This window comes from Leopardus geoffroyi, chromosome C3 (assembly GCF_018350155.1).
Source record: "Leopardus geoffroyi isolate Oge1 chromosome C3, O.geoffroyi_Oge1_pat1.0, whole genome shotgun sequence".
In the NCBI taxonomy this organism is placed as follows: Eukaryota; Metazoa; Chordata; class Mammalia; order Carnivora; family Felidae; genus Leopardus; species Leopardus geoffroyi.
Window position 1 is genome coordinate 81,858,091 of NC_059338.1, and position 27,271 is coordinate 81,885,361.

Below are 27,271 nucleotides of genomic sequence, written 5' to 3' on the forward strand. Positions count from 1 at the left end.
TTTAAAGAACACTGTCTATATTCCTGAGAAATGTGGCAGAATTTCAAGACAATGATGGGATGGGCTTGAGGGCGGGAGGAGCAAGGCAGAGGGAAGAAGACTATCCGTTCCCCATGCGTGTTGTGTTGTTACACGGAGAAAAATGCATTCACTGCCATTACAGAGGAGGGGAAAGATGGGGCCTCCGTAAGATCCGACGCTGGAATTACAGACAGGAGCTTTCTGGGAATTCCTATACTAAAAGTCCTTGGAGAGCCAGCTACTCGTGGTGGCACAGGCACCCCAGTCCCTCCCCTGATCCTGCTTTATTTCTCCTCATAGCACTTGGCACCTCCAGACACATCAGATATTGGCTTGTTGTCTGTCCCCTTGACTCCCAGGCCGGAATTTTGTTTGGGTTCCCAGCTGTGTCCCCAGGGCCTAGAACAGTCCTGGCACTTAGTAGGCCCTGGCACTTAGTAGGCCCTCAATAAGTATCTGTTGGAGGCCTAATGTCTTGAACGCACACGCTGTCACCAACCCCGCTGCGAGGGGGGCCGGGCGGGATTGGCATCATTCCCAAGCACAGGGGAGGGGGGAGCGGACCCAGGGGGCAGGAACCCGGCTGGCCTCAAGGTCGGGAGGCTGGCACTGGAGCCCGAACCCTGCCCGATAGGCTGTGACCTTGGGCCAGCCCCTGCGCCTCCGGGGGCTTGGGGTTTCCACGTCTGGGTCAGCGGGGCGTCGAGCCCCCCACCCCCACCCCCCGCCAGCGCGCCCCGCGCAGCGGCTCGCCCGCCCGCTGTGACTTGCCCAAGGTCACCCGGCCGTGGGCCCCCCACCCCCACCCCGGCCCCCGCCCCCACCGCGGGTTTTGGGGTGGGGGCCGGCGCGGGGCGGTCCCGGGGCGCCGCGCGCGCTGACGCCGGGCCCCGCGATGCGGCGGGGACGGGGCGCGGGGGGAGGCGGCGTCGGCGAGCGTCCTCCTTTTGTGCGAGCGCCGGCGGCTCGGCTTCTCGAAGGTAAACAGCGTTTCCTCTTCCTCCTCGAGGCGTCTCTTCCTTTTATAGTTATTTCTCGCCTGGCACTCGCCCGGGCCGCCGCCGCTGCTGCTGCTGCTGCTGCTGCCGCCGCGGCGGGGGCCGCTCGCGAACCTGTGGCGGTGACGTGAGACCGGCCAACCCGGAAACGGCGGCGGCGGCGGCACCCGAGGCTCCGAGGCTCCTGCGCTCCAGCGCCCGCGGCCGCGCTCCCCTCGCCGCTCGCCCGGCCGCCAGGTACGTGCCCGGGGCCCCGCCGCGCCGCCGCCCGGGCCGCCCGGCTCGCCCGCGCGCCCCCGGAGCCGCCTGCGCCCGGCGCGGGTGCGGGTGCGGGTGCGGGCGCGGGGCGCGCGCGGTGGGTGCGGGGACGGGGGTGCGGGCCGGGCGCCGCGGCGGCGGGAGAGGGGGGCACCGCAGGGGTGGGGGCGGCGCGGGGGGCCCAGAGGACGCGCCGGGGGCGGGAGGGCGAGGTGGGGGGGGGGGGAGCGCACGCCGCGGGTCCGCCGCCCGGGTCCATCCAGCTGCGGGGAGCGCGCGGCGGGGCCCCGCGCGGGGAGGGAGGGGGCGCTCGGGGTGGCTGCCCCCCAAGACCCCTCCTGCGCGCCAGGTGAGGGCGCGGGGTCTGGCCCCGGCGCAGCGCAGCCCGCGCCAACTTGCTTGGGGGCTGGAAGGCCAGGCGCTTCGAAGAGAGGAACTGGAGGGGGTGAGCAAAATCTCCATTGGCCTCAAGACTTCCTCCTGGGGTAACCACCCGCCTATGTTTAAAGAGCACTTCCTCTTTGCCCTTTATCTTTTCATCATCTTTTTTTTTTTTTTTTTTTTTTTTTTAAATGGAAGTTCTGTGTTACCGGGTGGGTGCCCTTGCAGCCTGCAGGGCTTTTCCTGGGTCTGTGTTCACACACAGTGGGTCTCGAACCGGTGCGTCCCGTGTTGAGGGTGGGAGGGAGAAGGAACCGGGGACTTCGACCCCCCCCCCTTCCCCAGCTGAAACCCTGCGTGTGGGGGGGGGTCGCATTTGATCCCCACCCAGCTGCAAGAAATGGAGCCGGTGGGGGGAGGGGAGGTTCAGCGGGAAGGAGGCTCCGCTGGGGGAGTGTCACGTGGACTTTGCACCTATGCTAAATTCCTGGCCCTGCAGCCTCGATAGCTGTGTGACCTTGGGCAAATCGCTCACCCTCTCCGGTCTTAGATGTCTGTCTGTAAAATGGGTGCTTTGAGTAGGGCCTAGAGAAAGTGAGCGTGGACTTCCTGGCCTGGAGGGGGCGCAGTATTGGAAAGTCTCATTGTCAGTCATCTGGCCTCTAATTTCTGCATCCCCCTCCGCCTGGAAGGGGTCCCTGGGCACCTGGGACGCTCTGGGTAGATGTTTGTGAAAGGAAGAGCTGGATCCGTGAATTTTGAGAAGTGAGTGGGTGTGGGTCTACGTTTTGGCTTCCTTGCCCTGTAACATCCATCCCACAATCCCCAGAGAGCCACGTTTTGCCACCTGGGATCTCAGTAATCCATCCCCTCCCCAGGAGGATTATCTTGTGAAAATATTGATTCCTTGTGAAAAGGAGCTTAAACTCTGACTTTGAGCCTCTCCTATTCTTGGAAGAGTGCATTCTGTGGAAATGAAAAGGAAGCATCTTTTTGATTGCCACCACCAGATGACTGTCCGACGAGGGGTGGCCAGGGCTAACAGCTGGGCTGTTTTCCCAGGCTTGGGGGTTCCTGTAAACGTGGAGGAAGCTGGGGAGAGGTGGTTTTTCTCCCTTGGTGGGGCATGCAGGAGTGGTCAGCGGGCCTGAGTTTTCTTCCTGGGGAGGCACGTTGGAATGTGCATTTTCCGGATTTTGCCGAGACTTTTGGCATGGGGAGGGGCAGTGTGTGTGATGAAGGAGGCTAGGGTGAGGTTAATACACAGGGGTACTTGGAGATGGCCATCAGATAAAGGGCCACTATGGGTTTCTGCACTTTGGGAGGTTTTTAAAGTAATTTTGCTTTCGCTGTCCTTTCTCCTTTCTCAGCTCCCAAAGGCTTCTGAGCACCTCTCTTAGCATCCTGTGTGTGTGTTTTTTTTTTTGTTTTTCCCACATCTGGAGGCCAGGAGGTGAGCCTGAGTGCTACTATTGTGACAGGCAAGAGCAGGTGCCTTTATGCAGCAGCCAGCTGTGGTTTGAACACCTGCAGATTCATTTTTAAGTCGTGGAGTGGTTCACGGTTACCTGTGAAGCAGAGGTTTTATTCTTACTTTACAAGACCTAGAGAGAGTGCAGGACTTGGTCTCAGACCCTTAGTAAGTGGTGGATTCAGGATCCTCACCCGCCTTCCGTCTGGAACGCGCTCTCGCTCTTTCCTGTGGGCTCGGCTCCCTTCTGAATGGCCTTTGTGTTTCCCTTGGCACCTGGCAGGCTGTCTGGCATATGCTTGGATACACGGTACATGTTTTGTGACAGACGAACAAAAGAGAGATGGTTTCCCTTTGGCTCTTTATGGAGGTACATTCTGTCTCCACCTCAAGGTCAGTGTACTGGCCTGTAGGTGACCTTGAGATTGTTCTCTGGCAGTTCTTGATTCCCCATTCTGGAATCCCAGCCTCTGACAGCTTACCTCAGGATCCAGAGACCATGACAGGAGGGACTCTTGAGGGACGCCAGGGCCAAGAGATTGTGGCCTCACGCTCAGCATTGCTGTCCCCTCCTTGTTTGAAGAGACCTCTGTCCTGTGGCTTCAGCAGGCTGGGACTTGGCCGTCTTCGGTGAAACTATCTTCCAGTGAGCACTGTGGAGGCAGTGTTGTGTCAGTGACACATCAGATTTTAGATGGGTCCACTTTCGCTACGCGCTGGCCGGGCAGCCTTCGAGAGGTCGCTGCACTCCTGGAACCATCTTTTCCGCATCTGTGACCAGGCAAAATCACCTCCGGTCTACCTGCTTCACCTCACAGGTGCCTGAGTAAGAGAGCAAGACCCAAATCCACGCCTCCACTTTTGCCACTTACTGCCCATGGGCACGTCACCACGTTTCAGAGCCTCAGTGTTCTCATTTGTAAAATGGGACCACTTAGCGTGGGGTTGCTTTGCTCGTGCAGGAGTGGGGCGCCCTTAGCTGAGACCCCTGATAAATGGCGGTCCTCATCAGCGGTGACATTCAGCCTTTCCTCAGCTGCAGGATGAGCTTCTCAAAGGCCAGACCCACCTCTCTGTTTTAACCTGACTTGGAGCTTCTCCAGACAAGTAAATTGAGGCGGGGAGGGGAACCGGCTGATTTTATTCATTCTCTCCTTCCCTGTCTGGGACAGTTGATAAAAGCTCTATGAGGAAGCATCATCAAGATCATGTTTTGGGGAGCCTGGGTGGCTCAGTCAGTTAAGCATCTGACTTCGGCTCAGGTCATGATCTCACGGTTTGTGGGTTCGAGCCCCACGTCGGGCTCTGTGCTGACAGCTCGGAGCCTGGAGCCCTCTTCGGATTCTGTGTCTCCCTCTCTTTCTGCTCCTCCCCTGCTTCTGCTCGGTTTCTCTCTGTCTCTCAAAAATAAATAAGTGTAAAAAAAAAAATAAAAAGATCATGTTTTTTGGGGGGCACCTGGGCAGTTCAGTTGATTAAGCATCTGACTCTTGATTTCAGCTCAGGTCATGATCTCACAGTTCGTGAATTTGAGCCCTGAGTCTGGCTGACAGTGCGGAGCCTGCTTGGGATAGTCTCTCTCTCTCTCTCTCTCTCTCTCCCTCCCTCCCTCCCTCTCCCTCCCTCCCTCCTTCCCCCTGTCCCCCTCTCTCTCTGTCTCTCTTTATGCCCCTTTCCCACTCACACTCGCTCTCTCTCAAAAATAAATAAATAAACTTAAAAAAAAAAAGATCATGTTTTTCATCCATTTCTGAGGGCAAAGGTCTTTTTCCCCTCTCATGAAGTTAACTCTTTACGTGTTCATGACATTCACTTCCTATTTCATAACCTTCCCATGAACTCCTTCCAGCTTTCCATCAACCCCGGAGTCCCCCAGATTCTCAGAAGGACAAAGCCCCTGTTGCTTAGGAGTTAAGTCTTTGATGGCCTGAAAAGGGGTGAGTGGCCTCACCAGGTTGAAAGAAAGGTAGGAACTTAGCCAAGGATGCATGAGGTTAAGGGCCATGATATTTGTCCTGTTATGCTTTTCTACTTGTAGAGGCAGGTTGTGGGTATGGCTTTAGGGCTCAGACTACCTGGGTTCGCATCCTGGTTCTGCTGCTTACCAGCTCTGTGACCTTGGGCAAGATTTATCCTCTCTCTCTGGGCCTTCTTCAACTTTCAAATGAGGAGTGGTACACCGTCTGGAAGGGTTGTTGTGGAGATCAAGGAGAACCTTCCAGCACATTGCCTGGCTCATAGGATGTGCTCTGCCAATGTCCCTTCCTTTCCCCCTACCCCGGTTCTTTCCATCCCCACCCCCGTCCCTGGAGTCCTATCCCTCTCCTAACCAGGCTCTGGTTCCCACTGGTAATTGAGCCTTTAGCTGGCGGCTTCTTCTTAGATTCCAGTTCAAGGCGCCATGCCTTCCCAAACCAGTCATTGACTGGCTTTCATACGGTGCTTCCGCTGAATGAAGAGATAATCATACCAGAGCTTGTCAAGAAGAGTAAACTGGGGAGTCGTTGAATTTACGTTCTGTCCCATTGATTTTTTTTTTTTCCCTTTTCGAAGACTTACTTACTAGTTGCCATCTGCTCTGAGGGAAGGAGACATCATGTTCATAAATATATAAATAATCGAAGTCAACGAGGAGATTTGTTTAAAGAAGTGTGGCTGAGAGTGATTTTAATAAATATTGAAGATAATCTGAAACCATTAGAGGAATTGCAGGGTTTATGAAAAAACTGGAAATGTGTTTTGGAGAAGTTTCTTTTCTTCCCAAGTCAAATAAGTGTCAAGAGTAGAAAATGAGGGCAGAGCATCTTCTGACCATGGACACAGGGCCGTGAGGGACAGGAAGGGCCGCCAGTCCGTTTGTCTCTACTGTGGGATGTTGGCAGTGGGGTTGTCACCCATTTATAGGGACTGATGGGTGGGGACGTTGAGGGTAGCCAAATCCACAGAACCAAGGGAAAGGGACCTCAACATTTTTGAGAGGTACTTGAGACTCGGGCGACCAGTGGATAACACATGTCAGGAATCACCCTGGGGCCTGCACATTTCAGATCCTGCCTGTGAGAGTCAGTGGCAAGCTTCTAGAAGGTTCCTAAAGACACATCTTTTTTTGGTTAGCGATGGGCTGCGTTTTAGTGAGTCCTGCTAAGGCCATAAGTTGGAAGGCTTCTAGGTGGTCAATGCGAGGGATGTGGGAGTAGGGGCACGTGAGAGCCGAGGAGCATCTTGGAACAGGGCTTCCCAAACTGGAGTGTTCCCTCAAATCACTTGGAGGTTTCTCTGCAGATTCTGAGTCAGAGGTGGGGGTGGGCAAAGATTCTGGTCCGGGGACCACACTTGGAGTAGGGAGAATGTGGAAGCCCCCACTCCCGTCGTTCATTCAGGACCCGGAGCTCGTAGATGTGAATCTGAACATGACACTGAGTGTCGTGGGGCAGCTCGGCAGTGGAAGAGGCAGCCAGGCCCATGATACACACGATTAAAAAGACGGAGGCCTAGAACAGATGGCAGTGACAACACAGAGGGCTGGGCAGGCCCAGGAGGCACCGAACAAGCCCCACGAGGCCTGGACCCTCTGAACAGTTGAGGTGGGGAGGGCGGCATTGTGAGCGCAACAGGCCTTCACACGTGGTTGTGGGCTGCAAGGATCGAGCAGGAAGTTCATGCTCAGAGGGTCAGGTTTTAGGCGTCCAGTTGTCTTAATTTAACACACGAGGGAACTGGAACCCAGAAGGGGAAGCATCTTGCCCAAGAGACCAAATCAGGCCTGGAACCCGGGTCTTAGCCAGGCCCCTTCACATGGCTGCGTGGTACCTGGGGGCCGACCTCAGCGCAGGGCAGCCCCAGCCCAGGGGATGGTGCTGGCTGGACGTCCTGCCCCAGCTCAGCGGTACCGGTGCTGGTGACCTTTCTGCCACAGGGGACTAAGCCCAACGCAGGAAAAGCGACAAGGTTGAATTCAGGCTCCGTCAGAGGCTGATGGCCCACTTGCCCTTCCCCTGCCAGCACCCTCAGATTTGGGGAGTACAGTGGGGAGCATTCACACAGAGGAGTCAAGGACAGGAGGGCACTTGGGCAGCAAGCAACTTTGCTTGTCTGCTTCAGAGATCCTCCCGTGACCGGCTCTGTCTGGCCACTTGGAGCTCTTTGGGATGTAAACCCAGTGCCTTCTCAGCAGACGCTGCCACACTGTGGAGCCGGAGGAGCCCCTGCCCGCGTGACCTTGGGCCAGTCCCTCACCTTGCTGAGCCAGAACGGTCCTGGTCCCGGATGAGGCTGGGCTAGCAGCGCCCGGTGTCCCAGCATCCCGGGTGGCTTGGGGGACTAAACGATATCAGGTGCGTGAAAGTTGCTAGCCAGCCCCCCGCAGAAACACTCCCTGTAGGTCCACCTCCCGCGGACCTACCCCGTGAGTGCGGGTTTCCGTCCAGGGCCATGCCCTTGGAGGAGATGGGGGGTATGAATTTGATGGGGGGGCAGGTGTTTCTTTAAGACACCTGCAGACTGCTGGGGTGGCTTCATGCAAAACCAGATGCCGTGGTTGGCCCCTCTGGGGGTCTTCTTTGGCAGGGGGCGCTGGCACCGGGGGCCAGGTACATCTCCATTCACAGCCGGCTCCCTAGCTGTCGAGTCTTTCAGATCGCACAGCCTCGTCTGGCATCACAGTGCCTGTTTCACAGCTTGTTGTGGCTCTTACATCAGAAAATGTCTGACTGTGCCTGGCTCAGGGCCCGATGTCTGAGAGGTGCTCCATGATGCAAGTCTGCTGTCCACACAGCCTCCAGGGCTGGGACTCGGGGAGAGGAGCCTGCAGACTCAGGGAGGCCTTCCCTGCCAGTCTCTGCCCCAGCCCCAGCTTTGCTCAAAACCAGAGTTGAAGTAAAATGCAGAAGACAATGTGGAAGTGAAACTCGGCCAATAACATCCTAAAATGTCTGCCCTGCTCCCCTGAACTCTAGTTTTGTGTACTGCCCTGAGTCCCCGAGGCATCAGAGGCCAGCCAGTGTGCACAAGATCACACGGGCTTGTGAATGAAAGCAGAGTGAGATTTTCCAGTCCTTTCTGAGCACACCTTGGTTGCTGTCAAGCGTTCAGTTCATAATGGAGGAACCACGTCCATCCTGCCATTCAGAGACTATCATTAAGTGAACGCCTACTGTGTGCTAGGCCCTGTGATGGGTCCAGGTGGGGAATACACACTGTGTGTCCCCACTGCCACCCACTCAAGTCTCTAAGGGCCTGTGTGGCTTGAGAAGGAAGGCTTTGTTTCCTTGGGCTAACCCACGTCCAGCCCCCCTGAGGCCCGTCCTTGTCACCCAGGAACTGGAGAAGCTCTCTGGCTAGATTTGGGGACAGGAGAGCAGGGGCAGTCACTTGACGCCAGAGAGGACAGAGCAGCGGGCTGATTGAGCAGGGCAGGAAAGGGGACTGAGGCAGCATTTCCAACCCTTCGTGCAGGCATTTATGGCCCAGGCAGAGGCCTCCCGAATCACACGGCTCCCATGAGCATGTTGTGGCTTTTGTGATTTTTTGTTTTGTTTTGAAATAATAACCACTTTCCCTGTTGAGCGTGGACGATGTGTGTCTGCATGTTTTATTTCTTTTCTTTTTTTTTTTTTTTTTAACGTTTATTTATTTTTGAGACAGAGAGAGACAGAGCATGAATAGGGGAGGGTCAGAGAGAGAGGGAGACACAGAATCTGAAACAGGCTCCAGGCTCCGAGGTGTCAGCACAGAGCCCGACGCAGGGCTCGAACCCACAAACCGTGAGATCATGACCTGAGCCGAAGTCGGACGCTCAACCTACTGAGCCACCCAGGCGCCCCTGCGTGTTTTATTTCTTATGTTCGTGGGAACTCCACGAGGCAGGTCATGTTATCCCCATCTGACAGATGAGGAGACAGAAAACTCAGAGGCTGATGGAGAGCAGAGCTAGAATTAAAAGCTGCCTCACCAGCTTCAGCTCCCACCTGCTGTTTTGACTGCCCCTTTCAGGTGAACCTTGAACATAACTCCCCAAATCTGTAAAGTGAGCGGTGTACCTGAGTAGTTTCTGCTGCTGCTCGATGCTGCTGGAAGGGGGTGGGTTTCTAAGGTCGGGGAGGCAGGGGGCAGGGGGTGGTGTTCATGGTAGGCATCTCGGCCACCAGTGTCACCAGAACCACCTGCTGTGAACAGCCAGCCAAGGAAGGTCAGATTTATAAAGCACTCTTGCAAGGAGATGGAGGACGTGGGCTAATTTGAGTCTTGAGGCTTTTTGGTAAATTCAGTGTGAAACTGACTCACGCTATTAATACCCCTCTTGATGCATTTGGTGTTGGGATTTGCAGCGCATCGCATGGTCTGCAGGCACCCCCACAAGAGAAAGATTTGGGGGGGGGGATATGGGTTCTGTGGGTTCGTGTGTCAGGGGGTTGAATTTGAAAGGGAAATCTCAGTGTTTGGACAGCGGTCATTGTAGCCTTGAGAAAGTAAGTGGACACAGTATTAATGCCTCTGCTTGTTCCTCCCATCCACTTTCAGTATGTGAACTTGCCAGAACATTCTACGCATGTGTTCCCTCTTCCCCAGTATTCTTCCATCTGACATAATCTGGTGTACTTAAGCTTCCAGGGTGGGAGGGCCAAGAATCTACATTCTGAACAAGCCCTCTCCGGTGATTCTGGTGCAGACCCAGTTTGAGAACCCCGAGGTCCTGTAATCTCCTACCCCTGTAACGATCTATTTCTAACTCCGGGGGTGCTGGGGGTGGGGCGGCTGGTGTTCAGATGGAAAGGACGTTGAAGATCACCTTAGTCCCATCCTTCCCAGACCTTTTCAGGCCATGGCTCACCTAGGAAACAGAATTTGTAAGGTGTGGGTCTGGTGGTGGGTAGGAAAAGGGGAAACATCTCACAGCTGGAGGTGACCGACCGCAGGACCCATCTTCCCAAAGTGCTGAGGAGGTCAACATCTCAACACGGGGCAGCTCTCTCTCGGAATCCCACTTGGGCAGCACTGATTCTCCTCCAAGGTGGGAGCCTGTTCAGACAGCCAGAGGAGGCCCAGAGAGGTGAGGTGAGTTGCCCAGAGTCACACAGGAGTTTGGGAATCATCTAGGTCCCTCTTAGAAAGAAGGAGGGAGCAGGCCAGGGAGGTGAAAGCTTGCTAAGGGCTGTACAGGCAGCTCAGGGCCCAACGCGAGGACAAGTTTTCATGCCCTGACAGTCCGTCCTTGGCAGGCTGGTTATAAAGTCAGGGGCCCTCCCCCCCTCCCACCTCCCCCCCAGGCGTTCTCCAGCCTGGGAGGCCTGGTTTCCTGTTGTGATCGGAGACTGATTTTCTGCTACTACCTAACAGCACATCCCTCGAGCACCCAAGGAGGGCAAACCTTAACACAGCAGAGCTGTCTTAATCATGACTTTCGGAAGTCCTGATGAAAATGAGGCATGAAGCCTGGTAAAAACGATCTCAGACAGTCTCCTAAATTGGCCCTGAGGGATCGTTTGCATACGGTGCTTTTGTGTACGTGATGCCGTGCAGTAACATGTTGCAGGAAATGTTTTGCACGCACAGTGGTGTATGATGTACCATCAAGTACAGTATCCAAAAATAAAACAAATACAAATTAAATACCACAGGCAAAATATGCTTTTATGTTATTTAAACTCTTTAAAATAAAAATAAAGCGTTTGGCCCTTTGAGTAGAGTTGAATACGGCTGAGCTAAATTAGTACGTGATATACGGTTCCATTTATGTTGTGCTAGATGGGGGACCTCCTCAGAACGTGCCGTTGTCCTGACCCAACTGTGGGCTATATATATTACATATATGTATGTGTGATTATTCTAGGGGTCTCTCCTGCTTGAGTGTAATTAACTTTGGAGAGAATTTTTTTGTGTGTCCAGCTGTCATGTGTGTCGGACCCAGTGGACAGGACGGAGGCCGTCTCTTTGGCCCTAGTGAGGCCTGACTCTTTTTTTTTTTTTTTTTTTTTCTAAATATAGGCAACATCCCTGGTCACAGCAGCCCCTAGATTTAGGACCTTTGACTGCCATTGATCCCACACATCTCCAGGATGTGGTTGGATGCCCCAATCTGGAGTTGATCTGAAAGGGCTCCTGCATCCATGAGGGACCCCAGCCTTGGGAGATGACCCCACTCCTTGAAGCCCTGCCTCCAAGTGGGACCTTCTCTTTCCCAAGCAGCATTTCTCAAAGTTTCAGTGGTGAAATGCAGGGGAAGTGTAGAAAAACGACATTTGCATACTTGTGACTTTCCCCTAGACCGCTCGCTTGCAGAAGTAAATGAGGAATAAAGAAGGTATGACCTTTGGAGTGTCCCCACCCCCTCTTCTGCCAGCACCTCCCCTCATGACCAGGAATGTGGTTGGAAAATGCCTCTCTCAGGTAAATTGATCTTTGTCTCCAGACCTTGGACACTTAAAACTGAAAGAGAAGGAACCTGATCTTTCGTTCTCCGTCATATTAAGTAGCTGTTGGGGCAGGAGGGAGAGGGTATTTGATTCCACTTTGGAGCTTGTTCTTGTATGTGTTATGAAGCTCCCATTCAACAAGGGGGAGTTGAAAAGCCCCTGAGATTGCCTGTGCTGATGTGCATAGACTGGAATGTTCCATGAGAACTCAAGGCAGAGAAAACCCAGCAGGTGCCCCTATCCGCACCCCATGATGCCTAGGAGAGGTGTCCCCAGCCCCAGGAAGGACCCTGTGTCTTTTTTCTCGTGGCCAACTGGGTCTTTTTAGGTCTTGTGGCCAACTGGGTCCTACAAAGACCCTTCTGGGAAACTATGGAATTTATGTTAAGAGTCATGAAGATACTTGTAACCTTTGACCCGGTGAACCTACTTCTGGCAAGATATCATAAAGGAACAATTCCAAGTACGGACGGAATGTTGCACAAAGATGGTCAGCTTAGCGCCTTTGACAATAACAAATTGGAAGTAACCTAAGCATCTGAAATTGATCAGATATTTGGATCAGTCATGCTGTAGCCCCTCAAAAGAGGGCGCAGGAGGCTGGGAGGAACCTGAGAAAAGCAGTCATTTGTAGGAAAAAAGTTTGGAAGGAAATACACACCAAAATGGCATCCGAGGTTGTGACACGGGGCTATGAATGTGGATAAATTTCTTTTCCTTTCTCTTTTATGCATTTTCTGCAATGTGGTTATGAGATTACTTTTGCTGGAAGAAAACCTTCTCCTCTCCCCTCTTCTCTGTTCCTCTCTGATCTCTTTTTTTTTCAAAGAAACCGAGAACTCTACTGTTTGCAGGAGAAGAAAGAAAACCACTGTTTAGATCACTTTATAAATAGTGTACGACAGAAGAGAGCAATGACTAAAACTTAGACCCAGGCGTCCCCGGGGTTAACATACTAACAGCCTTGCCAATAGGACTGGAACACAGCTGGAGAAAGACAACTAGTGGTTCTTGAATAATAATAGCCACCCAGAGCGGACCCTCCTAGACCCATGGAGAAGGAGTCCCTGTTGCCTTTTGATAAGGGAGGTAACCTGAGGTCAGAGATCATGTGACTTTTCAAGACTCACCGCCTGCCCTCTTGGTTAACAGGTGATGGGGCGAAGGGCATCTGGGGACACCCCAAAGCCAGTGACTCTCCTCAAGTCATATGGAAGTTACTTTCAGGGAAGGGTAGGATGAATGACAGTGCCCATTAAGAACAGCCCAGTGTTTTCTGCGTGGGCGACTCCAAGGCAAAAGTGAGCTTCCGGCTCAGGTGGAGGGAGCTGTGGTCTCCGCGGGAGGTCGGCGAGCTTCTGTGCTCCCGCACGTGGGTGCCCCCCCTCCTCTGCCTGTGCATCCAGAGAGGGGGGTGCCCTTGATCTCTTAGGAGAAGGACCGCTCTTCAGAACCTGCTGCCTGCGCCCTGTGGTGGCTTCCAGCGGGCAGGGAAAGGATGCGTCAGCCCTTCTGAGAAACCCGTTAAAGGGCAGCCCAAGGCACCTCAGCGGGGGGCTGAGCGCAAACCGCTTAGGGGACTGCAGATTTCCAGACAGTCTCTGTGGTATTTAAGACGCCGTTTTCTCTCAAGTTCTGTGTCTGCCATGCAGCCCACTTGTCATCCCTGCCTGGGATGGAGAGGTTTTTGGAGAGGTTCTGGTTAAACTCCTCAGCCACTTTTTTTAAGGAAGGCACAGAGCATCCAAAGGTGCCTGGTGCACAGGTGCCACGTGTATGCTTGATGGATCAAGGTATGAACTAATTTTCTGCCTTGGGCGGAAAATGGGAAGTGTTTTTAAGCATTCACTTAAAACCCCAGGATTCATAATCTTGATGTACGTGTGTATGTGTTTCTGTGTTTAGATACGAAGGGAGACACGGTTGAGGCTCTCACATTGACATTTATTGAGTGTCCAGAACATCCCTCGTTTTCTCCATTCCCTTTGCCCTCTGTCCTCCTGTCAGGCACGTGAGCTGTGCTCCCCAGCCCCTTCCAGAAGAACGGGTATGTGGGGCAGGCAGGTGTGCTGCTTTGGGTGAGTGAAGGAAGAACAGAACGGAAGCTCCAGCTACTTGCTGGGCTGGGCCCCGGCCTCCCCAGCTGAGTCACGCCTGTTCCTCTCGCTGCAGTTTCAAGGGTCAGAGGAAAAAAGTGAAGGACCAGAGATCAGAGTGAAAAGCTGGCAAAGGCGCCTGTCACCCAACTAACCCCGTCAGCACCTGGTGGGGGAGACGGAGTTGAGCTCAGCAAATGGGAGCTGCCGGCCCTGGGGGTATGTTGAGCTGGTTTGGTGAAAGGTGGAGCCCCGGAGAAAGGTTGAAGCCTATGGCAGCCCCAAGGGTGCACTTCCCTGGGGACATGGGTTTCAGGGGCTCCCGAGGGGGCCGCTGCTGGGCACACAGGCTGTGCCACTGCCACGAGCTGCCACTCGGCTTCTCCCAGCCTCCCACCCTTCGTCCGTGGAGCAGTAGAACACTCCTTACTCAAGAGTGAGTTGGGTGATATGTCTGTCACCTCCCCACGTCCCTGTCCTAATGACCATTTACCGTAGGAGCACGGTCACCTTGCACCCTTCCGGAGCGCTGTGTCTGCTTTCTGGGGGCTGAGGGGGGTCATTTTCTAGGTCTGCCCTGCTCTCTCCTCTCCCCTCTTCCTTCCCTGTCCCCCCTCCCCATCCCCCCTCCGCCTTCCTGCACCCCTTTCTCAGAGCATGGGACAATTCCTCCGTTAGACTGAATAATTGAGAGCTAACTCTAGGAACAGACGTCTATGAATAGATGTGCTGGAAGAAAGCATTTTTGCCAAGTTTGAGCTGAGCTGAGTATTGTCAGCACTGAATTAAAGATGAGCTTCCTGGCTCTCTCTTCTACTTAGCATTGACCAAACACTATGTCTTGAATCTTAAGGGAAAAAAAAAAAGAAGGAAGAGAAAAAAGTCAGGGGCTTATATGACAGCAAGTAAAGTCTAATCACAACACTTCCCATACGTACGGAGTTTTGTATATGCTGTGGCCTTGTTGCACTAAACATCGCTGAGCCCTAAGACTGGGCCTCTTTCTTTTTCTTTTTTTTTAAATTTTTTTAATGTTTATTTATTTATTTTTTTAATTTTTTTTTTTTCAACGTTTATTTATTTTTGGGACAGAGAGAGACAGAGCATGAACGGGGGAGGGGCAGAGAGAGAGGGAGACACAGAATCAGAAACAGGCTCCAGGCTCTGAGCCATCAGCCCAGAGCCCGACGCGGGGCTCGAACTCACGGACCGCGAGATCGTGACCTGGCTGAAGTCGGACGCTTAACCGACTGCGCCACCCAGGCGCCCCAATGTTTATTTATTTTTGACAAAGAGAGACAGAGCATGAGCAAGGGAGGAGCAGAGAGAGAGGGAGACACAGAATCCGAAGCAGGCTCCAGGCTCGCAGCTGTCAGCACAGAGCCCGACGCAGGGCTCGAACTCACGGACCGCGAGATCATGACCTGAGCCGAAGTCGGACACTCAACTGACTGAGCCACCCAGGTGCCCCTGGGCCTCTTTCTGTTTTAGGTCCACAGGTCAGGCCCATACTGTTTGGCTCCAAGCGTGTCTGCAGAACGAGTGCATACTTTTTTCAGAAAATTGAAGCCCAGAGAGGTTGAGGGATCTGTCCAAGGCTGCACGGCTGGTCAGGACCAGAGTTGGAACTTAATTTCGCAGCCCTGGCTACTCTTAAACTCCACTTGGTGGTCTCCTCACACATGCTCTTCAGGACGACAGGGAATCCAGAAAGTCAGAGACACAGCTCAGCTAAAGGAAAGAGTTTTACTGAGGCCTCGGTGCTCCTTTAGTCTGATGGCTGGTATTCCTTCACCCTCAAAATTAGCCTGCTCTCATGGTGGCCACATACACTGCCCTCCCCTCTCCGTTCCCTCCCCCGCTTGTGTGTTTAAGCATCTTCTCATTTGTGTGACCCTCTCTGGGTTTCCTCTGAAGCTCCTGGAAGCTACCCGGGGCCGTGTTGTGGAGCGAGTGAGAAGTCAGAGGGCAGCCGGGGCTTCTGCTGTGGAGCTGAGCGAAGGAAGACGTTGGTCCTCCACGAGTGGGCACTGTCCTCTCTGTTAGATGGTCCCCACGTTGGGTCTTCTCTGGACCAACCACTCTGTCTCGTTCCACGCTTTCCCTTTTCTCATCTGTGGAAATGGTGTTTCATTCAGCAAATGCATCCAGAGCCCCTGTTGTGTGCTGGGTACAGTACTGTGGGCTCTGGTCCCTCATGCTAAGTGCTGCCCTGTCCCCTCAGCTAGCTCCGCGCCCTATCTTACTTGGGTCCCTGTGCCTTCTTAGCTTGTAACTTCAGGAGGTTTTCCAGAAGGCTGTACTCCCGATAGACTCCATGAGGAAGCCCTCTGCCCCTCTCCCCACTCCATTTTTGGGTCCAGTGAGCAAAAACCCTGTCCTCACTGTTGTCTGTCTTTCTTTCTTTCTTTCTTTCTTTCTTTCTTTCTTTCTTTCTTTCTCTCTCCTCCTTTCCTTTCCTTCCTTTCCTCTTTCTTTCTTTTTTTTTTAACTTTTTTTTTGACGTTTATTTATTTTTGAGACAGAGAGAGACAGAGCATGAACGGGGGAGGGGCAGAGAGAGAAGGAGACACAGAATCGGAAACAGGCTCCAGGCTCCGAGCCATCAGCCCAGAGCCCGACGCGGGGCTCGAACTCCCGGACCGCGAGATCGTGACCTGGCTGAAGTCGGACGCTTAACCGACTGAGCCACCCAGGCACCCCTCTTTCTTTCTTTCTTTCTTTTCTTTCTTTCTTTCTTTCTCCTTTCCTTTTTCCTTCCTTCTCTTTCTTTTTTTTTTCTTTCCTTCCTTCTCTTTCTTTCCTTCCTTCCTTCCCTCTTCCTCTTCCCCCTCCTCCTCCTCCTGCCTCCTCCTCCTCCTCCTCTTCCTCTTCCTCTTTCCCATCCACTTTCCTGTCCACTTTCAGCAAGCATTCATGAGACATGAACTGTGTGCCAGGGTTTGGGGCAGGTGCCCCAGGACAGAGATTAGCAGGATGTAGGCAGTGCTCACAGAGCCCTGGACTGTAGGAGGGGATGGACATAAAAACAAATCATTGCATTAATATGCAAAGTGTTAAAGTCCTCAACATTTTAAAACTCGGAAAATGACGATACACATTGTTTAGGGGGTGTAAGCATATGTGTTAACAGTAAAAAGAGGGGCACCTGGGTCGCTTAGTCAGATAAGCGTCTAACTTTTGGTTTCAGCTCAGGTCATGACCTCACAGTTTCGTGGGTTCGAGCCCCGCATCGGGCTCTGTGCTGGCGGTGCAGAGCCTGCTTGGGATTCTCTCTCTGTCTGTCTGTCTCTCTCTGCCCCTCCCCTGCTCATGCTATCTCTGTCTCTCTCTCAAAATAAATATATAAACTTAAAAAAAAAGTAAAAAGAAATGCATGGCAGTGATAAATGCACAGTTCAGGAGAGTGCTTACCTCTGGGGAACTGGGGAGATAAATATGATCGGGGGAGTGTGGTGCTAGGGGACTTTGTATTCGTTATATTTTATTCCTCAAGCTGGATGGTGGGTACAAGAGATGGTTTGATTATTCTTTATGTATTTTTTGTGTGTATCTTAAATATTGCACCGTGCAACTTTTTTAAAGTTTATGTATTTATTTTGAGAGAAAGCGTATGTGGGGAAGGGGCGGAGAGAGAGAGGGAGAGAATCTGAAGCAGGCTCTGCACTCTCAACAGTTTGAGCCTGACAGGGGGTTCGAACTCAAGAACCACGAGATCATGACCTGAGCTGAAATCAAGAGTTCGGCTGCTTAACTGACTGAGCCACCCGGTGCCCCATACACAGTAAAACTTTTAAAATAGAATTGTAAGCAAGAGGTTATTTGGAGACGCTAGCCTACGAGGGATTCTAGCCAGATATAGAAGTTTCTCCTGTCTGTACATCTGGCCAAGCACAGGGCTCAGCCAAGCTTACACTCTCGGGATGTGTTGATGTGAACCCTGCCTGGAGGGGCTGGGAAAAGTTTTATAGAGAAGGTGACAGTTTGTACTGAGTTTCGAAGTTCCATGCTGGGAATAGCATTTCAGACAAAGGGAACAGCATATGCAAAACAAGCAGGCCAGCATTCAAGGAACTGCAAGGTGTGTGTGGCTGCATCAGCTCAGCTTTGGGGCAGTCCTGCAGCGCGTTTTGCTTGTCATCGTTTCTACTTAGAATGGCCCAGAATCCAGGTTTGTTTGGAGTTGACTCAGGATAGATTCCCCTCTGGTATTAGAAGCAAGTCAATTTTCAGAGAGTGCTTCAGTGTTATCAGGGCCTCAGCTTTGTGAGAGCTGGTGTCAGTCCAAGGAGATTGGCTTCAGCTTCAAGTGCAGGAAGCCGCTGGTAAACTGAGACTCTGATAAAGGAGTTGGACCTGTAGAGCGTAAAAGCCGGTGACAAAGATCGTCTTGTACAGAAAAGAGCCAAGGCTGCCATTGTGTCACGTTAAAGACCCATCTGGGAAAACGCTCCAAAGAGCGGGGAGGGGCAGAAGGGCAGTCTTTCTGTTTAGTGGCTCTGGGAATAATGCATATTCAAGATGGTTTTCTTTGAAAACATTTGCAAAGCCAGCAGAGCCCTCAGGAGAGTCCGATTAAAGCGGTGATGGGGAATTTCACCCGTGCTTAATCAGAGACATTGACTCTTTTCTGGGCCTCACTCTTCCCCTCCCCACTGTTGTCTTTATTTGTGGAAACGTGTTCATTGGGGGTTCATTAAGGCTGGTCCTGGGCATCACCCCTTATTTGCCCACTTTGATCTCTGGGAAGTCATCCGCTTCTCAGGGGATCCTTGGGGCTCCCAGGCTCCTTTCCATCTTGGCCACTTGTGTTCAAATTCAGGCCAGACTCTCATCCATACTTGACAAGAGAGGTAATTCTCCACACCCCAGGTTCCTACCCGGACCGAGGAAGGACATGGTTTGAGGGCAGGTGTCACTTAGCCGCGGTCTGCTGCAGTGACCACGTGAGGAGCCAGACGCCTCGGGAGGTGAGATGACAGCGTACGTTCTGGAAGGGGGCGACCTCAACGCCTGATACTTTATTTGGAACACAGGTTCCTCCACCGAAGGTTGTCTTCAGCTAACCTGCATATCCACGGCTTTTTAAATGCCATCTTGATGAGCTGCGTGACAGGAGTGGGGGATGGGGAGCCACCTTAGCTGCATGATCTACAAGGAACTTAGCGCACATCTCCCATCGGGGACCAATTAATTCTGCAGGAAGTTATGGTTTACATTTTCCCTGGGAACACAGGCACTGCGCACCATCCACGGCCCTTGGCCCTCCAAGTTCCTCCCTGCAAGGTCTGCTTAATCACCGTCCTGCTTGGAAACTCACAGCATTTCCCCCTGATTTTATTAGCTAGTCTTTACCCGCATTTCATCTGCTTTCTCTTAACCACTTTTTTTTTGGGGGGGGGGGTGTTTATAGACTTTGAGTAAACATAAATCCTTGGTTTTAATTAGGAAGCGAGTGATGGCCAGAAGAAGAAGCTCCTTCTCTGCATTTCTCTTGCATTGTGGATGTGGACAGGAGAACAGATGGAGGCAGGGTACCCTGATGGCTGATAGAATGACCTGGGGGTGAAGAATTGCATGGTCTCCCACCCCCTCAATAGACCATGTGTCCTGATTCAGCTCAAGTTACATCTTGATGTTATCTGCAATGATCACTTGACATTACCTGTAATTCATTCATTCATTCACTCATTGATTCACCAGAGGGACATCACTTTTTGTAACACCGTTTCATAGACCCTAGTGATGTTGGCTTGTGTTCACTCTGTGTTTCTGCCCCTACAGTGGAGCATAGCGTGGGTGCTCAGTAAATATTTGTTTAATGAATACACGAGTGCCTGACATTCCGTCATTAGGAATCCTATTTTTTTTTCTTTTAATCGCAGGCTCTGTCTCCTCGTATCTTAAAAAATGCCCAGAGGGAGGGTATAGAATCCCAACAATAAATTGATCGCAGGAGGGCAGATGGAATTCTGTGGTTCTTGGAGAGAGGGAGAGCCAGAAGCTGGCTGGGGTGTCCAGTGGGTGTGGAGAGTGGGATTAGTGGCCCAGCATCCATGCTTTTGGAGACACACTGGTCTAGAAACCAAGTGTGTGTGTGTGTGTGTGTGTGTATGTGTGTGTGTGGGGGGGTGATGCCAGATTTTTACCTTACACGCCCACGCATTCATTCTGCCCCCATTGCGTGCCACGGTGGAGTAGGTCCTGTGGATACAGTGATGTGTGAGGTCTAAGAGTCCCTTTGTCCTCTAAGCCAGGGAGTTTCGATTGAAGGACAGTGATGATACAGGGAGCTGTGAGCTCATGATGGGGGAGGGGACATTGAACTCAGCCAGAGAGACCAAGGAGGGCTTCCTAGAGGAAGAGGCATCCAAAAGGTCAGGGGCTGTATTTTATTACTCTTCAGATTCCTAGCTCTAAGCAAAGTGCCTTGCACCTAACAGGTGTTCAGTGAATGATGAATGAATGAATGTATGAAAGGGTTTAGTAAACTGGGAAATGGGGTACAAATGGCAGGTGTTGGCATCCTGATTTGTGGAGGGTTGAGGAGGGGCACCTGAGATTAGCTTTATCTCCCATTTTCGGAGGACTGACTGTTGCCGAGAGCCGGGGTGTGCCCTGGGGCACCTAGGGTGTCTGCTTCTGCCTTCGTTGCCCCCATTCAGGGAAGCAGGCTGCCCAGGGCTTGAAATTTTTAACCAACTCAGTAGCCAGCAGCTGTTCTGGTAGGATCCAGATTTGGGCACGCAGCCCTTGTCCTCTGGGTCGGTCCTAGGGCTGGCAGCTGACTAAGCAGGTAGCTATGCGTGTGTGTGTGTGTGTGTGTGTGTGTGTGTGTGTGTGTGTGTGTGTGTGTGTAGATGTGGAGTAATGCCCAGCGAATGCTTAAAAAGGTCTGCAGCATATATTCAGATCACCTCTAACCCTCCGTCCAGCTGCCGTCCCCAAAGTGAAAGTGACTTTTCCTCTAGTTGACTGGACTTCTGGAAGTCAGGGACGGGAGCGGATTTATCTTTGTAATAACCCAGATACCCAGCGTAGGACGTGATACATCTGGGTCTTGGGACAGTTTGCGGAATGCATGCATGCACGCACGCGTGAACACATGAATGAACGAACTTCAGGTAATGGCAATGGAGTTATCCAGAATGTATCTGCAGCCTAATGTCTTTATGGGGTAGAGGGAGAGGGATGTTTTTCTGGAAGTGACCTTTTGCTACTACTTTAGATGTTTTGCAATAGCAGATACTTGAAATTCTGCTTGACACTTGCTCTCTGTGGTGAGAGATGAAGAAACCCTTCCTTTGTTCACACTTGGCTCTGGTGCTGTGTAGACACAGGCAGGGGCCTGTCCCTCACATCTGCCACCCTGGGAGTTTCTGAGTCCACTCGGGGGGACCAGTAATAGAGAGAAAGGGCTCATGGACCTACAGTTAATTTCTACAGTCTTGGTGAATTGGTATGTCTCATGGACACTTTCTATATTTTGGGGTGCTCAGCATCCTGCCCACCTTCCTGTTTGGGGGAACATCCAGTATGTAGGTCTTGGAAGGGGATGGAGCTCTGGCTCTCAGTAGGGAGGTGGAGGCAGACCAGACATTCTTTCTTCCCGCCTCCACTCGGCCACTTGGCATTGGTTCTGGCTGAGTTCCGCAATGAAAGCGGGGGTAGTGAGCAGCTCTTCCGAACTGGAGTCCAGTTGAGAATGGCAGGTGTCCTAAGCAGATGTCCTGTGGTGTGGCCTGGCTCATATTTCCACTCTGCCCAGTCCCCTTTGGTCCTTAATCCCAGCCTGGTTCTCCAGCCTGCCTGTTGCTCCTGGGGCTTTCTGTTATGTTCTCATCAAATTCCTTTTCTCCATAAAATAGTCATAGCTGACTCCTGTTGTCTGTAATCAATAACCCGGACTGACCTGCATGGCTGAGGCCACAGTGAGGCACTCGTCGCTGATGGGCACCTTGGTAACCTGGTGAGAGAAGTGAGCTTGCTTTGGATGCTCCCCTGTCTCCTCCTTCCTCCCTTTTGTGATATAGACACCACCCAGCTAATTCACATTTCTTTTTTTTTTTTTTTAACGTTTTATTTATTTTTGAGAGACAGAGTGTGAGCAGGGGAGGGGCAGAGAGAGAGGGAGACACAGAGTTCGAAGCAGGCTCCAGGCTCTGAGCTGTCATCACAGAGCCCGACCTGGGGGCTCCAACTGGTTTACCACAAGATCGTGACCTGAGCTGAAGTCGGAAGCCCAACCGACTGAGCCAGCCAGGTGCCCCTCATTCATGTTTCTTGAAGACTCAGTCTCTTGCAGTTCAGGTCAGTGAACATCGGGGCACCTACTGTGTGTCATGTTGTGTTGTCCGAAAGCACAGGGATACAGAGATGGTCCGTAATCCTGGACAGTAAGAGGCTTACAGTCCAGAGGTGGGGAGATGGGCATATCGTTGGATAATTCCGCTCAGCAAGGTGGCAGAATAGAGCCAGGCAACGGTGCTGTGTTTGTGTAGGCGACTCCTCATCCCAATGAGGGACCCACAAGGAAGAGGTGGGGTGAGGAGGATGCAGGGAGTTAGCGAGACTGCCCAGATAGATAGGAGTTTTGCAAAAGGGCTCAGCGTAACCAAACCCAGGGAGGTGACTGGTATTACAGAGGGTGGGGAGGCAGAAGATGGTCGATGGTCAGTCTGGAAGGGAAGGCAAAAGTCTAAATATGGGTATGCCAGGGGCCAGCAGACATTTTCTGTAAAGAACCAGATGGTAGGGGAGGGTAGGTGATGGGCATTGAAGAGGACATCTTTTGGGATGAGCACTGGGTGTTGTATGGAAACCAACTTGACAATAAATTTCATATAAAAAAAAAAGAACCAGATGGTACATTTTTAGGCATTGTGGGCCATATGGTCACAAGCGATCTACTCTGCCATGGTAGCACCTGAGCAGCCATAGACAATCTATAAATGAGTGGGTATGGCTGTATTCCAATAAAACTTTATTGACAGAAGCAGATGGTTGACCTCCTTTGGCCCATGAGCTGTAGTTTGCTGACCTCTGTTATACACCATACTAAGGAGTTTGTACTTTATGTTGAGATTATGGAGAACAGATGTTCTTCTGGTTGCTGGTAACAAGAAACTCAACTCAAGGTGGCTCAGCGAGGAAAGGAAATTAATGAACACGTGTTACTGAAACATCCAAGTAGGTAAGCTTTAGGTGGCATTTGTTCTGGGCCCTGGCTCATTTCTCTGTTCTCTCAGCTCTGCCCTCCCCTATGAACTTCATCCTCAGGCTGCCTCCCTCCTGGTGGTAATGTAGGTTCAGCAGTTCCAGCCTTCACATCTACTTCTCTTCTCCAATCTTACTGGACGACTTTAGGTCACGTGCACACCCTGGAGCCAATCCTGTGGCCAGGAAAATGCTCTGTGCTGATAGGCTAAGGGTCCAGACAAAGGCCACCCCTAAGGGAGGCGTGGCTAGCCCTGCCCAAGGCACTGGGCTGCTGCCTAGTGGTGGACAAGGGTGGGTTGTGTCCACTCATGAGAGTATTGTAAGTAGACAAGTGATGTAGCCAGACACATGATTTCTAGAAAAATCTCTCTGATGACATGTTGGGAAGGAGCCAGGCTAGAGGCAGGACACTGTTAGGAGGTTGTTTCTGAGCCTGGGAGCCAGAAGCAGGGCAGTGGTGCTGGACAGTGGAGGGAGAGAATGGGATTGTTAGAGCTTGTATCTAATTTAACATGCGATGGAGAGGGAGGGAGTGAGAAAGACAAAGTTACCAAGAAACATTGTCTCTAGCTTGGCGACTAGGAGAACTAGATGGGGAAGCCTGAGTGTAAGGGAAGACGTGGCATTCCGTGACGAACAAGGTGAACTGGCAGGTGGAACTTTTATCCCTGGTCACCCCCCACCCCCGGCTTTACTTCCATGCCCACCTGCTGTAGACCCCATCTTTGATTTTTAGAATTTAGGGACAACCAGGAAAAGCTGTTACCACAGAGGAAAGGTCATTCTTCCCCCTTAACCTCTCTACCTTTCTGCCCTGGCTGCCAGGGTGCTCAGAGCCAAATTTATGCTTGATCACCAGCAGCCGTAAAGGGCCCTTGGGTTCAGTCTGTTTGTTTGTCTCCGCTGTCATTTTCTTTGTCTGTTTATTATCTTCATCTGTCCTTTTTTTGCTGCAGGTTATCCCCAATCTCTTTTGGAAGGAGGCAGGGTATAAACAAATAAATGACAAAGAAAGGAGGAAATAAGGACACTGTGTTGATCCGGGGGCTGAATTTCTACCCGCTGTCTTAAATATTTGGTCTGAATTAAATTCTTCTCACCTGTGCCAGGCTGGCTGCTCTTGGACAGTAGAGATTTTCGGTTTCTGGAGGAAGGGGCCTGTGTCTCTTTCACTTCAGTGCCTCCAGTATTTATCACAGTGCCTGGTACATACTTGGTGCTCCCTAACGGTCTGGAAAAATGAAGTGAATTGATGGCCAAGTCATGTGTTAGCTTCCTGAGTGCTGTTCGGGGGTGGCCGGGAGGATTGTTTCTCACTCTTTGACAAGTCGGCATGATGCTGGGGAGGATATTTTAACCTCTTCCAATTCATTTTTCATACTGCTCCAGATCTTTTGAAAAATGTGTATCAGACCATGCCGTCCCTCTGCTAAAAACCCTCAGTGGCTTTCTGTTGTCATTTAAAAACTGAACAAAACCCAAGGTCCTGGGGATCCAGCCTCTGCCTCCTGAGTTCCCTGTTGCGTCTCTGCCTTTCCTTGCCTGTTGTCGCTGCCCCCCATGCCTCCCCCCCCCCCCCCAGCTTCTTTACGTTCCCTGGAGAACTGGGCTCTTCCTGCCCTTGGTGCATGCTGTTCCCTCTGCCTGATCACTGTGTCCCTGGGTCTTTGCAGATCGACTTTCCTACGTAGATCTTCCCTTTCACCTCAGCACCCTGTTCCTTCCTGTCAAAGCTCTCCTCTCCATTTGGATGTGGTGTGTGTGGCTTGTGGGCCTGTGTGTTGGGTCTCCCCACCCCCAAAAGGTAGAGACTCCTTCTGTCTGTTTGTTTACCTTGGATCCCCAGAGTCTTGCCCCACAGCTGGCACTTGGTAAGTACTTGCTCAGTAAATGCTTGTCCAGTGAAAGTAGGCTGACCGTTCCTCCATTCACCCAGTATTTACTGAGCACATCCTAGGTGCCAGGCAGGCACTGTGCTACATTAGACTTGGGGATACAGTGGAGAACAAAAGAGACATAATGTCTGTCTTTCTAGAATTTTCATTTTGGCTCCCCAGCCTGTTCTGCCTTTAAACCATGTCTTGCCGGGGCGCCTGGGTGGCTCAGTCGGTTAAGCGGCTGACTTCGGCTCAGGTCATGATCTCATGGTCCGTGAGTTTGAGCCCTGCGTCGGGCTCTGTGCTGACAGCTCAGAGCCTGGAGCCTGTTTCAGATTCTGTGTCTCCCTCTCTCTGACCCTCCCCCGTTCATGCTCTGTCTCTCTCTTGTCTCAAAAATAAATAAACGTTAAAAAAAAAAATTAAATAAACCACGTCTTGCTTTTTATCTAAATTCCTTCATTCATATATATGTACTTGTATGCACGTACGTACATACATAGATGTAAGTGTATTTATGAAACAATCGTTTTACCGAACGCCTATGTTCTCTATATAAAATGTGCTTTTATGCATATAAACCTGTCTGCATATGTAAAATGTGCACATAAATGTTTGTACGTGTATATGAAAAAAGCCTTTTCCAAACACTGTATACCAGAAATAAAAACACGTTTATGTATACAAAGCACGCATATACAGTGTATATGTTTACATGGTTCCCGGTGTTTACTGGGTACCCGTTCTGTGCCCACATCGTGCTGGGCACTAGGGGAGCACACTCCAGTAGAAGAGACGGGGAGGAAGGCACCATTTCCATCTGTCGGGAAGGCCCTAAAGCTGATGGGGACAAGGCAGAGAGGTGGCCCTGGGCAGGGTGACTATAAGACGGGAGTGGGGAGGGGCATCAGGCCTGCAGGTCCTGGGTTCTGGACGCCACCTGTAACCAGAGCAGAGTCGGGTCCTGCTTGTTCCTTCCCATTCCCTTGATGAGGACGGTCTGGCGTGGTGCCTGCTGAGGGAACCGTTCTGGTGGCTCCTTGCATACTGACTTAGGTGCTTACCAGAATCAGAGATCGTCTGGGGACTAACTTAATTTGGGTTCTTTTAAGATAATCAGTGAGGTGGAAATTTCAGAATACCCAGAGGCTTAGATCTCATGCAGACATCTCTTTTTACCTTAGTCTTGACTGTGGGGTCGGGGGGGAGTCAGGTCAGGTGAGAATTAAAGGCGTTGCTCCCCTCCCTCACATACCCTCCGTCATCTAGAACTTGACCATTTGTCCAGGTCTTCTTCTCAGGACTTACCATTCTCTTCCCCTCTTCCCTCCTAGGTTTTGAAGACAAAATGAGGGCCCTTTCAGTTCCTTTATGCCCCACGTGGTCCCCTAGGACAGGGCTCCCGAGGGCTTCTTTAGTGGTGGGGGTTCTAGATCACCTGCATGAGCCCTACCTGCTGGCCACGTCCTGCACTGGCTATTATTGAGGCACATGGTAGACAGAATAATGGTCCCCCAGTGACACCCCATCCTAATCCCCAGAGCCTGTGAATACCATGCCTTCCATGGCAACAGGGACCTGCAGATGTGACTAAGTTCAGGTTCCTGAGATGGGAAAATCAGCCTGGGTTATCTGGTGGGCCTCATAAGAGGGAGGGTCAGAGCCGGGGAAGTAGGTGAATGAATGATAGAAATGGGGTCAGAATCGGAGATACAAGGAAGCCACCCTACTTACTGGCGTTGAGGGTGGGGGAGGGGCACAGGCCAGGGGACACAGCAGCCACCAGAAACCGGAGAACACATTCTCCCCCAGAGTCCCCGGAGGGAGGGTATTGATTTCATTCACCTTGATTCAAACCCAGTAAAACCCTGTCTGGGTTTCTGACCTCCAGAATTAAAAGATAATAAATTTGTGTTGTTTTAAGCTGCTACATTTGTGGTCATTGCAACAGCAGCAGGAGGAAACTAATACAAACCCGTTACAGTTACAGTTCAGTGGTTTTTAGTCCCTTTACCCCTGGTGCAACCATGACCATAATGCAGTTCTAGGATATTTTCATCACCCCAATAAGACCTTTTATATGCATTTACAGTTACTCCCTGTCCCCAGCCCCAGGTAAACCACTAATCTGCTTTTGTCCCTCTAAATTTGTCTCTAAACTTTCCTCTCGGGCATTCATTTCATGTAAGTGGAATCATATAGTATGTGGTTTCTGTGTCTTGCTTTTGTACTGATTCTAATGTTCTTAAGGTTCACGTGCAATGTCAAGTGTGTGAGTACTTTGCTCCTTTTTATTGTGGGATAATGATCCATTGTACAGACACACTGCATCGTCTCTACTCCACGGTGGGTAGACATTTGGGTTGTTTTCGGTTTAGGACTCTGACAGATAACGCTGCTACAAACATTCCTGTGCGAGTCTCTGTGTAGGCACGGGTTTTAGTTTCTCCTGGGCAGATACATAGGAGTGAAATTTGCTGGGTTGTGTGGAGTTTTATGTTAACTTTTTGAGGACCTGCTGAACTATTTTCCGAAGTGG

General features: G+C 51.6%; 1 protein-coding gene and 1 long non-coding RNA gene across 6 annotated transcripts in view; one reads left to right on the forward strand and one right to left on the reverse strand.

Moving 5' to 3' along the window:
* Positions 1 to 900: 900 nt before the first annotated feature.
* CYRIB (CYFIP related Rac1 interactor B) overlaps positions 901 to 27,271 on the forward strand; it is a 148,245-nt gene continuing 121,874 nt past the window's right edge. For 2 of the 5 annotated variants that reach the window (XM_045453681.1, XM_045453674.1), the window contains exon 1: positions 1,038 to 1,256. The gene's annotated coding sequence lies outside the window, so the exon portion shown is untranslated. Of the gene's footprint in view, positions 1,002 to 1,037; positions 1,257 to 27,271 lie in introns of those variants that run through there. The other 3 variants (XM_045453680.1, XM_045453675.1, XM_045453676.1) reach the window with 2 other exon arrangements.
* On the reverse strand, positions 25,439 to 26,166 carry LOC123585452. Its single transcript, XR_006706172.1, has 2 exons — positions 26,041 to 26,166; positions 25,439 to 25,672 (listed from the first exon to the last, which is right to left on the reverse strand). It is a non-coding gene; the product is annotated as an uncharacterized LOC123585452 (long non-coding RNA).